Raw genomic sequence first — 18,090 nt, 5'->3', positions numbered from 1 at the left:
AACCCGCACTTGGCCAGCGTGGTTGACTATGGCCTAATCACCCTTAACTTAGGGTAGACTCCGAGCCCCTCGGTGGGGACGTATAGTGAGCTGATGATGATGAAAGTTTAGATGGATGGATGTTTGTTTCAAGGTATCTCCAGAACAGCTGAATGGATCTCAGTGAAATTTGGCATACTTAAAGAACGTAGTCTGAAAGAAAATAAAGGCTACATATTATGTTTTTTTTAAATTCCGCGCGAACAGAGTCGCGGGCGATAGATTATCGATATATAATAACAGCTCATCTCTAGTTATAACGGACGTAGCGACCTACAAAATACAAATTGCTGCGAAACTGTTTGTGTAATTGCTGTTAGATTGTGGATGGTGCGATGTGCAACTTATGTGCAATTGAATATTGCTTCATGTTATCTATTTGTACAACACTATCTAATTTATCGATATGAATTGCACTAAAGTTATGTTACCACGTAGGGATGGGCATATATGTAAGTGGTTGATCTTGTAATTATGACGGACAATAATTATGTAATTAAACATCAAAATAATAACTTTATTATACTTATCTTTGTTATTAATTTACTAAGTATTTTTAAGTTGACAAAAATACCCTATCGCTATTTATCTCAAAGGTCAGAAACGCATCTGCAGTTCCTCCGGTCTTGCAGATGTCCATGAGTGTCGTTGATGAAAAAAAAATTACAGTGCGTTTTAACTTTAAAAAAAATATAGTAAAAGTAAAAAAGGAATAGGCGTTTTATGAACCTCTGTCATAAAACTCTAGAAAGGCACAGATTAAATTTTTTTTTGCATAATATTGTAGTTTTTATGTAGATTGACTGGATAGATAGATATGGGACATGATGTTTTTTTTTATTAAGTAACGGTTGGATTGTTATGAACAATAGTTATGTTTAAAGTGTTAAAAAATAACCTTAAAACGTATTATATTATAAAAAAAATGATGTATTCGTTTTTTGTTAAAGGTCATAATTTTTGGTACAAAATTAATTTTGAGAAACAATGCGCTATAAATATAAAATCTGCGATCTTGCGAATGTTTGGATGTATGGATGGATTGTTACTTCTAACAAGCCAACAACTTCTCTAGATCTCGATGGAATGGGCTTGGACATAGTCAGGAAGAATACATATACTACTAATAATTTTTTTTTAAATACCACGCAGATTGAGTCGCGCCCATGTCGAGTTTCATCGTGATCCGTTGAGCTGTTCTGGAGACTTCTAATATCCATACATCCATTCGTAAGAAACAGGATTCTTACCACGATCCCGATATTTCTTATATTAGGATGAAAATCCGACACTGTGCCGGTGTACTGGCGCAACACTAGCCTCACTAAAATGTCGACGTTTGTGAGCCCTCACAATTCATTCTGACACTTGCCTTTGGTAATGAAAGCGCGCCGTTCGCGCCAAATAATTCAAACTTATTATGTGGCCCAGTGCGGGTTGGTTGACTTCACACATATCTTTGAATTTCTTCTCAGATATGTGCAGCATCACGGTGTTTTCCTTCACAGTAAGAACGTCGGATAAATGTACATATGTAAATCGGAAATTGAAAACACATTGGTACACGACGGGATTTGAACCCTGGACCTGCAGATTGCAAGTCAAGTGCTTAATCCCTGAGCCACCGACACTCTATATTTTATACATCCATCTAAACATTCGCATTTATAATATAAGTAAGAATTAAGATGTAACATTACTTTCATGGCATAACGACACGTGACTATCATTTGTGCAAAATCCAGCGCACGACCATTGAAGGCTGTATGTCGCAACTGTTGCGTAGAATATCGTAGATCACTAAGATATATTTAATGCTTTATGTTTTAGCCTTAAAATATTATATGAAAAATAACAGTTAAATATAAGATTTACTGTAACATATTACTGTCTCGGATTTTTACAAAGACATTGACAAGGACATGTGTTTTTTTGTTTCAAAGAACAGTAAAAATCTTGTATGATTTTTGCAGCGACCGTCTATTATTAAACAAAGTTGCAGGGTTTTTTATTTAGCCAAAATATTCTTGAAAGGATGGATAGAAGTGGATTGTACAAATGATGAAACATTAGGAAGGTTTTTTAACATCATCATCATCATCATCATCACCATATCTTTATTCTATATGAGCAGTGGTCATTTCGCTATTTTATTTATCAAATGCTCGCTTACTCAGTTAACATTTTGTACAGTCAGCTGCAAAAATATATATTCACTATACTAAGAAACTTGTATAGGCTTCAAAAATACGTCCTCATATTACTTGTATTCATTGTCGGAAGCATATATGTTCATACACATTTTTAAACCTAAAGCCTAAACCCTTTTTGTATAAAAATGTATAAATTTATGCAGCTGACTGTACTATAAAAAGTATTTTTTTTTTCACGATCGAGTTACGCTCTATTTTACCGACGTGTTTATGCGGCGTTTTGCTGTGACGCAAACATAGTATCTGCAACATACTATGCGGTTACTGTTTGCAGTTTATAACTAATTCAACGCTATACTGCGGAACAATAAAACTGAATAATTTCTACATACTTTTAGATATTGTTAGTTATAATCTTTTGGCGCGTTTTTGTTACTAACCTAAGTGTCAGATTAATTAGTGAGGGGACATAAACGTAGACATTTTAATAAGGCTAGTGTTGCGCCGATAAACCGGCACAGTGTTGGATTTTCTTCCTTACAATACGTTTGTACACTATACACATACATACATGTATGTTTTGCCTGATTAAAAAGAGTCATATTTTTCGTTAAAATATGTTGCATAGTAACCTCTTTAGTCGCTTTATTTAAAGAGAAAGGTGTTATTCGATTTGTTTTGCAAAATCGTATGTGCGGTCAAAAGGTTAATTGATTATTGAAATTATTAAATTCATTGTTAAATTTGACCTTTGATTGTAGGATTAAAAATCATATTAAAAAATTATATGTAGCATATTGCGGTGGGCATAGGTCAAACTAAATTATGACAGCTCACTAGCGCCCCCCTGACAACGTCAAAAAGATTATCTTTATACCGTAACTGTCAAGTCTTTTTTTCTTTTATGTAACTTTCTATGTCTAAGTAGGTTTTATATATATTCTGACAGAAGCAACCGCGATAGCAGCGCCTCTCACCGATTTAGCTATCCTTGTTTGACTATACGTATGCGTTACTTCTGACAGATTGTACAAGCGGTAAAACATTGCGATGAAACTTGTATCTAATATGTGTTGTCCCTGTTTTTTCAAAGATAATAATAAGGGTAGCAATATACAAATATAATTCAAGGAATATTCAGTAGAAACCTTGTAGACTTGTGAAACTTTATCCGAGCGGGTTAGTGAACGCGAAGACTGAATGTAAAGAAAAGGCTACGCTAAATAATTTCTTTATGTTGTATTTAGACAGCTTTTCCACTAAAAAGAACTAGTCTCATCTCGGAATGGAAATAATGGAAGGAAACCAGATCCGCAGTGCTTTCCAGGTGTTCTGACGCCCTGGTGGCTCGGCTAGAAGTCGCTAGCTGCTGGCGTGAATCCCAACTCTAGCAGTGGACTGACACAGTCTGTTAATGACGTCTATCCTCACGTCTGGTACTGCAGTAGCGCTAAATGAAATGGTTGCTACATAGAAATCAATCGCTCAGACAGATTCCCGCGTTTAATCGCGCAGTGGAAAACAAGTTTAAATGTAAAGAAAACTCAATGCTAATCTGCTTGGAGTTTATTTTCCTATTGCGTTAACAACAATGTAGATATCATTGTATTAGTTTTAATTATTTATGAGAGTTAACAATTGTTGTTTTGAACTGAAATGTTTGACGATGTTTGTAATGTAAGGAATTTTATAATTGCCAAGATAAATTGCAAAATGGAACGTATCTATAGTAAGGTTATTTGAAAATACAAACTTCGTTTAATTAAAAATATATTTTTTAAGAATTTCCATTGTTATATCTTATTGAATTTAGAAATAAAGATATTTCGAATATTTACTAAAATCATACAAAAATAATTTCACAAAGCAAGGTTTCAAAATATAGAAGAAAAATTTAGAAACAATAGCGTGGGTTTCCATTGATATGTAAACAGAGCATACCATTTCCTTAAAGGCCGGCAACGGATCCCCGGCCAGTCCATGGGTGTCGTTGATCACCACGGTGTTCCAGACGATCGTTTGCCCCCTTCTCTTATAAAAAAAAGTTCTTATATTAAAGAACAATAGACTGAAGACAGACGTTAAGTTAAAGTAACTCCGCGTTTCGTTAGATATGAGTGCCGGACAACTAATTTTATTCTTCATTCCCTTACCACCCTAGGAATGGGGACTATCCGTTTTCTGTGTCTTCTCCTTTGCCGATTAAAGGTAAGCAACGCATCTGCAAATGCAGATATCTGTGGGCAACGATTGCTTCGCCATTTTCGTGAATTCAAGTGGCCGTTTGCTCATTTTGCTATGAAAAATAATAATTCGGCAGTGGAAACTTACGGTCGATAAGTTTCCGTACTTTCGTGACAAAAGAGAATAATTTCTACTTTAACAGTGCTATTGCAACTTTCCTTTTCAACTACTTTACGATTAACTATTGTTTTATTTGCAGTTACACAAGTAAAGTTGTTTATGCTTTTTCTTGTCGGACCCAACTGGACAAAGACATGTGCTACATACGCATTATGTAACTAGTGACACACAGCCCGCGTTGCACATGTCACTGGCAAATTGTGACGCAGCCCTTTTGTAATTTGACTGACTCGACTTTTATATTACAAGCCGTCGCACGTTTCTTCGTTATAGGATTTAAAAGGAGCCTATAATATGCCCGCATGTATCAGCTAACTTTCCGTCCAATTCCCGCAAAATCGGTCCAGCCGTTCCCGGAATAAATGTGACCTAGCAAACAGACATATAAACAGGCATACAAACAGGCATACAAAAATTTGAATTCCTGCACAAATTGTCAGTATTCTGGCAATTTATAAAGTGTCGAAACGTCAATTTGTGAATGAATCTATTTTATATGCATTTTGTTCGAGTCTTAACGATTTGTATAGGAAAACAAACAGACGAAGTACACAATTTGCTAGTAACACAGACAAGATGGCGGACGTTGCGTCTGGGCTGAATGTTTATCGAATTTGTTCCGGTCGTAGGCCTGTAGGACAGCTTACGTTGCTTTGTGTAAGGATGTGAATAGTTGACGATGATGAAATTATCGATAAGTTATTCTTATCGATATAAGATTTTTTCATTTAATGAAAAAAATTAGAAGCGATAAACACTAAACAGATTAAAGAAGTTAACATAAGTCCAAGGATAGTAATCGTTTGTAGCATTGTTAATATCCTTACGCAAGTTAATTATCAACGATTTTTACATAATAATATTTTTAATAATCAAGGTAACAATACTGATTAAAAAGTTTCAAATAAGAGATAGGAATTACAAAGTCATTGAAAAGATAAAAATGATTATTTGGAAACAAATAATATAATAGGAAATGATTATACTATTATTACGTTGGCAACAAAACGCAGCAGATAACAGTTTTCACTGCTGAATCATGTATAAAAACATGACTATCGTTCCTATTTATTAAACTACGGCTACATGTATTGGTACAATTGTTTAGTCAGTGGAAACGAACAATATATCGGTTTAGTAGTTGACAAGATAACTGTATAAGGAAATAAATCTTTTAATTAAACATTGGTATAGATTAGGTATTGACTAGAAGTATCGTTTATCTTATCATGCGGTAGAAAATCAGATCCGGTTTTATTTTAATTCTAGCATTTTGGTGCTAAGTAGATAAATTATATGATTATAAATCAAATATTAATAATACTAAGGTCATAGAAAGCCTCAAAAGCTAGCAAACAAGCAAGCGGCCGCTTGAATTTGCTAATCTTTCTGTGCGTGTCCTCCTCTGTCGATTAACGCCGGTAGGCACGCATCTGTTATTGCGGATGTCAATAAGCAGCGGTCGCTTCGCTATTTCGGCGAATTCAGGCAGCCACTTGCTCTTTTGCCAACTTATAATATAAAAAAAAATTACGAAGTTACTGCTCATAGATGTGTGTAATAAGTCATAAGGTTTCTGATTTCTAGCTTAAATGGAGTGATGATGAGACGTGTCTTATAAGAAAGGGTAGCGAAAGGAAGGGAAGGGGATTAGAATATGAGTTTTAGTTGACGGCGATTATACAATAATCTTATACTTTGAGTTAAGGAAATCCATGCATCATTAGCAATGTCAATTATTTTAATATTAGCTGATGACATGTGCTATTTCTCAGAACTGCATTTACGGTCTAATAAGATGGTTTAGTTCTTAGACAAGAAACTGTTTATTTTATCATGGATTTTTAGAAAGATTTATAGCAAGATGCCTTATAATAGTTAAATACATCTTACTAATATTATAAATACTGATAGATGTATGGATGGATGTTTGCTAGAAAGTATCTCCAGTACAGCTTAATGGATCTCGTTTAAATTTGGCATAGATGTAGAGCATAGCTAGTTAAGCTTTATTTAATTCCGCACGGACAGTCTCCGGCGATAGCTTGTCTATGATAATTGGAGATTATTATTGAACTGGAAATTACATGAAAAACATGTCGTTTAATTTTTACAAATTTTATTTGACATAAAATACAAAAAGATATATTTCAATGCGTGTTTTATCTTATCCTAATAATATACATCTATCGGAGTAATTTAAGATTCCTTTCCTTATTCTTTTTTATTGTGAATTTTTCCATTCTTCAGATTTAAACTCTGTCAAGCCTCAGTCTTATTTGAGAACTAATTATATTTGGATATCAGCGGCCATCAGTCAAAGAAAAAATACAATAAAAAGGTAACTAAATAAAATATTCGTAATCAGGAAATTCCAGCCATTGTGTTTAATCATAAAAATGTAAATAAACTTACGAGTGTATAAATATTTGTTCAGGATAAAGTCATTGTGGTTGGCTACACATCTTTTCTTTGTTTGAGCCACTCGCTACCTAAGTATGGAGACAATGACTGATGTACGATGTGAACTTTGCTACAAAGACAATTATTTAAACCAGTACGACTTAGGGTCCTTCAAGAAGCGAGCTTATCACCATCTCAAAGGCCGGCAACGCATCTGCGGTTCCTCTGGTATTGCTCATGTGCATGGGCTTCGTTGAACACCTCGGCATTCCCGCTGCTCGTTTGCCCCTTTCCGTTATAAAAAAATATATATATTTTCTACCCTACTTGAAAAACCATTAGACGCTTATAATGTCAATTAACTCGAAATTTAGTCATAACGTATGCTAAATTTTAGCTATCGACTATTTTTATCGATCATCAGAGCACATCACTACAATTTGTGGATTATGAAAGGCGCTTCACTTTTGATTTTCTTTGACTGAACTGCGGGGCTAGACTAAGTACATTCGCTCTGAAATGATTCCATAACGAACTTCAAAAATATATAGAACTGGCAATAACTTTCGAGCACGTCAGTTCTATACATTTTTGAAATTCATTATAGAATCTGTTCGAAGCGAATGCACTTTGTCTGCTCGCGAACCTATTGCCTGCTTTATAATAGTTCGAATCTTAAGCTAACGATTATTATCTTACTAATATTATAAATGCAAATGTTTGGAAGGATGTTTGTTTGAAGGTATTTCTAGAGCGGCTGAACGGATCTTAATGAAATTTGGCATACATATAGAACATAATCTCAAAGAACACATAGGCAATTATTTTTTCTTAATACCACGCGGATGGAGTCACGGGCGATCGCTAGTTAATTATCTATAGGTAACATTTTAATTCATGTGGGATAATAAATATTGTTAACAAAACAAGTCATTGACATAAACAACAAATGAATCTACGTTCGAATGATTACGTTATCAGTGAGCAATGTTCACCGCTTATCTGTTTAATGCATCTGTACTTGTGTTACGTATGTTCTCAGAATATTCTGGAAGGATTTATATTCAGTTATGAAGGAACATGAATTTGAATTCATTTCTAATTCTTCTTGCTTCTACATTTATAATCATAGACATAAGTATTTATAGACTGGACAATACGACCCAAAAAACTTAAGTGTGATTGACACTTCTATAATGAAATTACTTTTATTTAAGATTGCATTTGTTGTAGAGTATTTCTAAAACTGTTTTATTTGTATGTCTTTGTTAAGTTTATATATTGTGTTTATAACGCAAATATTATGCTTTTTATCGCATAAGATAAGGATGTGACGTCACTTCATGCTCGTGTCAGTGTTATTGTGGTGCGTTGGCCGCGGGTCAAGGGTCACCACACTGGCCTATATGTAGCCAGATTGACTATCTGACCTTGTAAGGCCCCAACCAATTACCAATCTTACAAATATAAGTATGTAAACGCGAAAATTTGGATTGGAAGTTATTATATAAGTTCTGAACAGCTGAATGGATGGATTACATTTAAAATATACGACGATTACATTCTGGAATATTGTATGAATCAGGTTTTTTAATTCCACGCGGACAAAGTTGCGGGTGATAACTAGTGTAGTATAAGAATCGCTTAAACGATTGTCTATGAGTGCAGTATTTAGCCAAACCATGTGTGTTATCTCTACAATAGACAAATAATCTTTATATATATAATTCTTCTGTGAGTGTGCATGTCACTGAACTTCTCTCAAACGACTGGACCGATTTTGATGAAATTTTTGTGTGCGTTCAAGGGGATCTGGGAATGGTTTAGATTCACAATTTTGTCCGCTGGACAATGTTTTTTTTAATTAATTTTTAATTTATTAGTAGTTGTTGATTTTGGAATGTTTTACATTGGATCCGACAGACGGCGCTAATATCGCAGTGTCAAATTTTAAATAATATTCAAATTAAAGACGTGTAGACAGGACAACGTCTGTCGGGTCCGCTAGTAATATATATATATTTTAACTTGGCTATTTAAATGTCGAAATAAACAATTGTTATTTAAATATTTTAATAAAATGTGTACCTACATAATAAAATTCATAATTTTCGTATAAGTTTGTTAAAATTTTCAAGCATATAAATTAGATTCACTAGTTTTTAAAATTAATATTATTCAGTTAATATTACGAGGAAAACAAACGGAAAATATAAAATTTATCGAAGTTATCACAAATATATCCTTATATATCTATGACCTATTCTTGAATATGTAAAATATAATGCCGAATAATGTAAAAAAAAAACGTAATTTGCTGTCTGTTTAAAAAAAAACAACAATATGTTTTTGTACAAATTCAACATAAAATCGCGGTATAAAATTGTTAAGCATTTTGTCAGGCGAAAAACGACCGATGACTTGCTAAATATGATAGACCCTAAAAACTTATGTCGGTAATATTAGTGACACACATAGCGTTGCCAGGCGTCCGGATAAAGCCGGACAAAGGTATGTCCGGGTTGTCCGGTTTATGTTATGCTTATTTATCGTACCTATTAATAATGAGACAAAATCCTCAATAATATAGGGTGTCCGGACTTTCCACACAAATGTCCGGGTAGATGTACGAATGTGGATGGGATAGATGTGTAGGGACCTTGCCAAAGGGAAGTTCGTAATATTTTCTTACCACATTTAGTCGTACATATTAAATTGTTTTCTTGCCTTATGATACCTTATCAAGGCGGAACAATATTTTTTTTATTTATCATTTATTATTATTGAATCTGTATGTTTTAATATTCCGCTATAAAGTTTCTTGACACAGCTTTTGAATGCCATTTATAACAATTGATAATAGTCTTTATTTCTTTCACAAATCACAATCGTTTATGTGTTAGATAAACCAGTCAAGTGGTGTGATTCTCCGGAACAGAAATTACAAATCAGTTTGGACCACGCCGCCGTCGTGTTAGGACGTGTCAGTGATTTTTGTCATAATTAAAATTGTGTTTTTGTTTAAATACTCAGTGCTAGTGATTCGGTGTTGTGTGAATATATTATAGTTTTCGCGCCATTATCGGTGAGTGCCATCTTAATTTAAATAGGTAAATTAGTAGAATCAAGGTCAAATTTTATATATTATTGTTCGCTTGCATCAAGCTTGTTTTTTTATCTGTACGAAAATAATTGGAAAGTAATTTATTATCTGCCATTATTTTGTCTTTTTAAATGCGATTGAAAATGTTTTTGTTAGTTTTCCTTGTTATAATTTTGGCGTTATTTTACCTACTGCTATTGAAGTTTGATTTACAGATAATTAATATATTTTAAAACTAATTGAATTAATTAAATGCAACTCCAATATATAAATAATAGTTAAACATATATTGGAATTTGCATCTTTTTTTTGATCGTTATTATTATTTAAATATAAATTTATTTCAAAATTTCCAAGGTCAAAATAGTGAGAGTTTTACGAATATTTTTGCAATAAAATATTAAAATTGAATGATAAATTAACTAAACCTTGACTTATCGGTTTTAAATTATCTTATTGCGAAAAAATACATAGGTCATATGAATTAACGCCGTGTTAAAGAAAAAAAAAACTAACTGTAAGAATCAAATGCCTAAATAACAAGGTGTAGTTGGATAAAATGGAAATAAGAAATTGTGTTAACACATTTCAATGTCATTTTTTGTCTATGGATTTATTTTGGCAAGTTTTAAATTTGATAAAAACATGTATGTTTCTTAATAAGTCTGTGGTTACAGTATAGTTATTTAGACGTATTCTTATATCATTTTATTCAAGTGTGTGAATCGAATCTAACTGCCCAATCTACCTAAGACTTAAGTGGTGTAGGTTTTTGTATTGTTTGTTATGATTTAGTTTAAAATAACGCCAATTTGTTGTAAACGTTGTACGCCAAGGTTAAGCATGTTCAATTTTGTTTTAAATAATACACGAACATCTCGCTCGTATAAAATACACAAATATATAATTACATAAATTATTTACTATTTAATAAATCCAATTTTAGTAGTTTCTTGCACAACTATTAGACGATTAAAAATAAAGTAAAAACATTTTTTGAGGCTTGTCATAAAAAACGTAATCTTTGAAATTGTCTTGTAGATGATCAAACAGTGACATATGATCTTTAGTGATGGTTTAACGTCAATTGGTCAGACAGATGATGGATGCTGTGCTGAAATTAGAAATGTCTGTTGGAGAGAGCGTATAACACATGCTTGGTAATTATGTGGCTCGGGATCACTGGCGCACTTTCTACGCTCCCCGCGTCTCCCCCGCATCAACTGTACCCCGCAACGCCCCCTCTCGGTCGAGTGAAAGTGGCTACTTTTTTCGGCAATGCGCCTTCTTGTTGTTTTTTTCATGCAAGGAAATTAACTTTGACTACCGCAAGACAGACATTAGTGCGTATTTATCTATACTTATATTACAAACATAGATTTGTTTCTTTTATTTATTCTTTTACTGTTGGTAAGCTACACTATCTATGGTTGACATAGGCTGTATTTTTTTTAATTTCGTCCGGACGAAGTCGCATGCAACTGAAACTCTATGGTTTGAGAATCTGTGTATTAGCGGCTTAAGTTATTAAGGTTAGCAAAATAACTGTAAATCTAATAATCACAAACATTGCTTGCATTGGCTTCATTCTTTATTAAATTCATCTCTGACTATGATAATAGCAATTAAACTACTTTAACTATTGTATTTACGACATCTTATAAACTATTGAGATGAATTCATTAAACATTGATTCATTTTAATAAATATTACGGCAATTTTCCTAATGATATATTAATGATGAAATAAATTAAAAACAAATAAGCGAACACGATTAGCAAGACTTCGTGCTTTAAGATGTTAATAGTAGGCTTACACAGACGAATCCTGATAAAACAAAGTCAACTTGACAGGACTAATGTTACTATCGTACTGCATACTATCTTACTTATATTATAAATGCGAATGTTTAGATGGATGGATGGATGTTTGTTTGAAATTATCTCCGGAACGGCTGCATGGATATCGCATATTTGGCATACATATAGAACATCGTCTGGAACAACACATAGGCTACTTATTATGTTTCGACAGCTAGTGAAGTTATACTTTATTAAGCGCCAATAGCCTAATGGTTAAGGGTATGGATTTCCGATCACGTGGTCAGGGGTTCTAATCCTGCCATTCGCTTATTGTCGTAAATATCCTAGAACAAGCCTTTTTTTTTCAGAGGGGAATGATTTATGCATACTCCGCGCCCCGGGGGGGACGCGGTAGTTATGTGGGATTCTCCTCCATAGCGGAGGCATACCCACTAAACCTCTCTGTTCCTCCAACGCATCGGGACGGGACCACGGGCACGCTTTCGCTCTCGTCCGCGACCAACCTAGAACAAGCCTAGAGCTTAGTAAAAATGCCATTTAAAGAAACATAATATATTGAAGGATAATAGGCGTCAAACTATAAATTCATTCTTTAAATGCCCATTAAAATTTTACGAAATGATCTTTGACCGTCTTTTTATAATTGCCGATTAAATTTTACAAAATCATTGTGTCATTAACCTTTTTCTTTTGTGCCTCATTGGATACTGTTTAAATTATTAAAATAAATATAAGATTTTTAACCACAAAAACACGTTAACGCGTATGTTAAGTGTAAAAGAAACGAATTTTTATGATAAATACATTTGGAGCGTCTGTATACACCATAAAAAATGTTATGCATACTATAGCAAATATCTGTCTGTATGCCTGTCCGTAAGGCCGCATTTGTTCCGGGTAATCTTTACAATGGCTGGACCGATCGATGGTAGGTGATACACGCTTAACATAGGCAATTTTTTAACTCTGTCTTGACGAAATCGAAAGCCTAGAAATGACTCCAAAGGGTTGAAGGTAAAAAAAGCAGTTTCATCCATGGAGTCCGAGTATGTGGCATCTCTTAGATTCATAATACAGTTTGACAATGAACTTTTTCAGCTCAAATTTAGGTCTTCTGTTCTTTGATACTAGAAGTTTTATTTAGGCTTTTGACATGTCTTAAACATTACAAAACTCACACTTTAAGCAACTTTAATTAGGGTTCTTTTTGTTAGATGTATCATAAAAATGTTACATGCGCAGCTAATGTGTGGCAATAGGTCGCCAACATTGGGCAAATACAGTACTATTAAAGACAGATTACAAGATAAAAGTGATGTTGAAAATTTGTACGAAGTTTGAACAAACGCTATATTGTGACGTCATAGCTTTATAATGCAACTGTTCAATAAAGTCTAGTTTTTTTTTCTTTTAAACATTCAAAGAAAGTTTTCGCTAACAACTGGCACAAATCATTCGTTACCATTGCCTTTTAAGCAGAAAAAAAACAAACTCATCTTTGGTGAAAGTTAAGCTTTAATAAACAATGATTACTCGATGTTCCATTTTCAAATCTTTTGCAGTACGTTTCCACAAACAAATTAAACGCAGACATTTCGGTAGTGGAAATAAACTATAAGTCACACGATCTCTTTGTTCCGAATGCATGACTCATAATGTAAAATACTTGAGAATGTTGTTTTTGTTATCTTTATTTAAGCTTAAATCTAATTGTACACGGAAAATATAGCTGGCTGATTCATAAATAACAGTGAGTTACTGCAAAAAGAACTATTCAAAAATATAGCTGTCTCTGTTTTTTTCCAAGGTAAATGAAAGGGATGAATATACTTTATAGATATGTTATAATGAAAACTATATCAAGGCCAAAAGACCAAACAGTTTATGACGTAACGAATTAATTATTTAACTAAATATTTGAATTAAATCGTATTTATGTAAATAACGGTGACTAAGTTTACCTAGATTTCACGGCGCGTATCATATGTCGCACGACGATTCGATGATTTGGCTAGTTATTTATTAAGACAGGCCAACATCATACATATAAAATAACAGAAAAACAAAAATCACACAAACATTTTACATATGTATGTCAATAACAGGCATGCACAAATTACTTTAGACGCATTTTTATTTATACAATTTTATACACTTGATTTTCATTTGAATAGTTTATTTAACGACCACTATTATATTGACCTATTGTTAACCAGAGACAAGAAGGTTATGGTTTTCACATATCGTAGATTGTATAAGAAAGCTGTTCTTTAGTCTTTTTATTTTTTGTTTTATTTCCACAATTATAATTAAAATGTGGATGTGCCCCTGCACCAATGTACAAAAAAGGCAGCGACTAGGGAGGAGTGGCGGCGCCTGGTAAAGCGGGTCACTGATACGTGATGACCACGACCAGTCTGACAAGACTGTAACGACGAAGAAGAAGAATTAAAATGTTATTTGACACTAAATGTAAAATCGAATTAACGGTTAGGGAAATCGAATTAGTATTGGCTCCTGAAACATAGATTTCAGTCCTAATCCAAGAGCTAAAACTCCCAATTAATTGTGTCACAATAAAGCATTTATTTACTTATTTACTAAAAGATTAATCGATAGATTAAGTATATAGTAAACACAAGACGGATATACAAAATCCTTCTCTGATAATATACTAATTACACCTATCTTATTCAGCCTTGTACCTCCAATGTTACATATAATCTATATATATTACAAAACAACTCGCACCGTAACCTACAAGGGTAGGTAGAGAAGGACGGAATTCAAATTGTCGCCATCAAAATTCGAGAAAAATGGCATTAGTTTATATAACCCCCTATTTTTAGACATTATTAGTTAAAATCGGTCAGAATGATTAGTGAGGGGACATAAACGTAATTTTAGAAAGGATAGTGTTTTGCCAGTACACCGGCACAGTGTCGGATTTTCTTCCTAACACTATTTACATATAAATTAAATAAATTAAAATCTTTTCATAATTAATAGAAAACTAGAGATGAGAAAATCATAATTTTCACGTGCTTCTTACTAATATTATAAATGCGAATGTTTAGACGGATAGATGTTTGTTCGAATTTATCTCCAGAACTGCTCAACGGATTTTGATGTAATTTGGCACTCATATAGAACATAGTCTGGAAGAACACATAGGCTACTTATTAAGTTTTTAATTCCGCGCGGATGGCGTCGTGGGCGTGACCTAGTATAATAAATAACACAAACTTTTTATTACCATCTATATACTGGTTATTAATTAAATTATACATCCTTTATATATAATTAACACATACATGTTAAATATAATTAAATTTAAGCAAATAATATTTAATACTAAAACATCAATGAAATAAACTACACTATTCTGTCTTAATAAATAAGAGTAGTCAAGTATTCAGACTGTTATACAAATTAACATTACAAATTTATTTCGGCTGCAAATATAAAAAGACAAATTGAAGAGACATCGACGTGTCTCAATAGATTAATGGAGTCTGGTCCTTCGAGCCGGACAATGCACATCAATAACTCAAGCATAGGGATGTCAACCATAAACACAACTAGAATAGTGGCGAAGAATAGAGACGACCATTCATTTGTTTAACACTACACATTCTGTCCCGAAGACCCAAATTTTTCCAGGCCAAATTCTAGTCCTCTTCCCTTTTTGTATAAGAAATGACGGTTAGAGAAAGTGGACCGGGAGCGGAAACTATAATCTACCAGCTAAGGTAGTCAAAGCAATGATAAATTCTGAACTTTAAGTTAATCGATGGTTTACTTTCTTATTTTAGCAAAATTAAGTGGCTGCTGGCTAATATATATGTAAACTTTGAGAGGTGACAACCCTACTCAGACATCGTCCTAGCATTGCTCACGTATTCACTCGCCGTGAGACATTTTAACGAGGCTCTGACGTCATACTTTGCCCTCACGTACTTTGACGATCATAGACATAGAATGTCTGTAAACAAAACCGGCTGTAGTTTTAGTTCGATTCACACAAGGAAAACAACGTGGTGATGTACAGGCCGAACTGTTGGTTTCCAAGACTAAAATCTATGCTTATAACGGGGATTTTGGTATCGGAAACTCACTATAAGTTTATCCTATTTTTAAGGGTAATATAGGATTCGATTTGTTGTTAAAAATCATAGGAGTAAAGTCAGTTGGCATTTAAAAAAATATAGGAATATAGTTGTATGTTTTAATTTTTGCTATTATTTCGATAAAGGCGATTAGTATGTCCTGTTTCTGTTGTTTTTAAATGTATATTAACATAAATATATGTCCATTGTACTATTATTTTTCTCATTAAGTATTTGTAGCGTTATTTCTACGCTACATATCATGCTTTTATCTCGTGATTGAATGAAACGAAGCTAATAAAATCAATTATATGGTTGTCGTGCTCTGCGTTTTTATTACTTGCTCTTGGAATATTTATCACACGACGTTATTCAGGGTCTAGGTGATGGAAACAATTGTCATTAAAGACAATTAAATTTCGATTCCTGGTTTTAAATAATCCTACTTTAAGATATTAAAATCTGGATGACCGAGCTTTGCTCGGTATTTTATTTTTTAATTGTGTTTTTTGGAAATTATATTTAAGTACGAATTACTAATAAAATTATGAAATATGAATAATTTTCGATCTTACCGATAGAAAAAGTTAAGTTTATGTTTAAGTTGATTATCGATAAAACACGAATAAAATGACATTTTCTAAAAATGATTCCTAGCTAGATCGATCTATCGCCCCCGAAACCCCCTATATTCTAAATTTTATGAAAATCTTTGGAGCCGATTCCGAGATTCCAATTATATATATACAAGAATTGCTCATTTAAAGATATAAGATAAGATGTATATTATTAGAATTATTTGGAGCGAATCGCGTGCTTTCGTTACCAAGTGTCAGATTGATAAGTGAGGAGACATAAACGTTGATATTTTAGTAAGGCTAGTGTTGCGCCGATACACCGGCATAGTGTCGGATTTTCTTCCTAACAGTACAGAGATGGAACTGACTTATTTTTTTATTTCTGTATCGTGTTTAATCTTTATATCAAGATCGATGAAACACAAATAATTCAAACCAGAATCTTTTAATTTTATGGTTCTTTTGTATGGTTTTTTTTAATGAAATTACACTTTTTTTCATATTTATTAAATGTATTCAATTACAGTTTTGTTAGTATTTAATTTTCACATGCCTGGGAAAATGTTTTTTTCTTTACTTAATGAAAAACTGCCAGTCTGATTCCACCATTGTTAAGATTTTTTTTATCTATACAATTAATAAAATTGGAGTGTCTCCATGCAATATTTCGTGAACATGCTGTATTTGCGTTGCTTACAAAGAAATTTATTTTTTTGTCTGTCTGTTCGCAAGTCCGCATTTGTGTCGGGTAATCTCAGAAACGGCTGGATAAATGTTAACGGGATTTTTACAGGAAGATTGCTGATGTACTCGGGAAATGTTATATGCAACTTTTTTTTTATTTTTAACTTCACGTTGACGAAGTCTTGGACTTGGTTTCCTAAAGAGAGATCTACCGCCTTAATTCAACGAAATAGCGAAGCGGCAGCTACCTATACACATCTGAAATTATAAATGCGTTGCCTACCTTTAATAGATGGAGGTGCGGACGCACAGAAAGATATGTCACCTTCCCAAGCTTCCCCTCCGTGAAAACTGCTATCCCTTTCCACCATTCCCTATTCAGAAAAGGGTGGAAAGAGTAAAAATATGAAAAAAAATTACGCATCTAGCACACACTCATCAGACTGCATGCAGAATTGCTTCCTTTTGACGCGTGTCTTCTGTGTGGTTGTGGTATTGCACCGGAGGAGCACGATCGTGCAACATATGATGTTGGCCACTAACACTATTGAAGTTTATATAAACCGGTGTCAGTTAATCTTTTGATAGTTTTCCCACTCTTGTCATCTGTAGTTCAAACGTCAGCTTGACACACATACGGCATACGTATTGCTAATTATTTTACGTTGACGTCAATGTCACATCAAGATGAATGGACATGTCATTTTAACTGAATGACATTCTTGTGTTTTATTTATTAATTTATTATGTTAATATTACGACGTTAAATATTCAACATTTTATTGCTACCAAAATATGTTTTTAAAATTAAGCAAGAGGTCAAAGGTTTATTGG

The 18,090-nt window shown here is 33.3% G+C and overlaps 1 protein-coding gene across 3 annotated transcripts in view; it reads left to right on the top strand.

Moving 5' to 3' along the window:
• Positions 1-18,090, top strand: part of ABCD (ATP binding cassette subfamily D) — a 45,205-nt gene that overhangs the window by 8,822 nt on the left and 18,293 nt on the right. Inside the window, exon 1 of one of the 3 annotated variants that reach the window (XM_013313354.1) lies at positions 9,893-10,044. The exons of 1 other annotated variant lie outside the window; for it this stretch is intronic. The gene's annotated coding sequence lies outside the window, so the exon portion shown is untranslated. Of the gene's footprint in view, positions 1-9,892; positions 10,045-18,090 lie in introns of those variants that run through there. One more of the 3 variants, XM_013313352.1, reaches the window with a different exon arrangement.

Source organism: Papilio xuthus, unplaced genomic scaffold (assembly GCF_000836235.2).
Source record: "Papilio xuthus unplaced genomic scaffold, Pxut_1.1 DF827570.1, whole genome shotgun sequence".
Taxonomy (NCBI): domain Eukaryota; kingdom Metazoa; phylum Arthropoda; class Insecta; order Lepidoptera; family Papilionidae; genus Papilio; species Papilio xuthus.
This window is presented reverse-complemented; position numbering and strand designations above follow the sequence as displayed.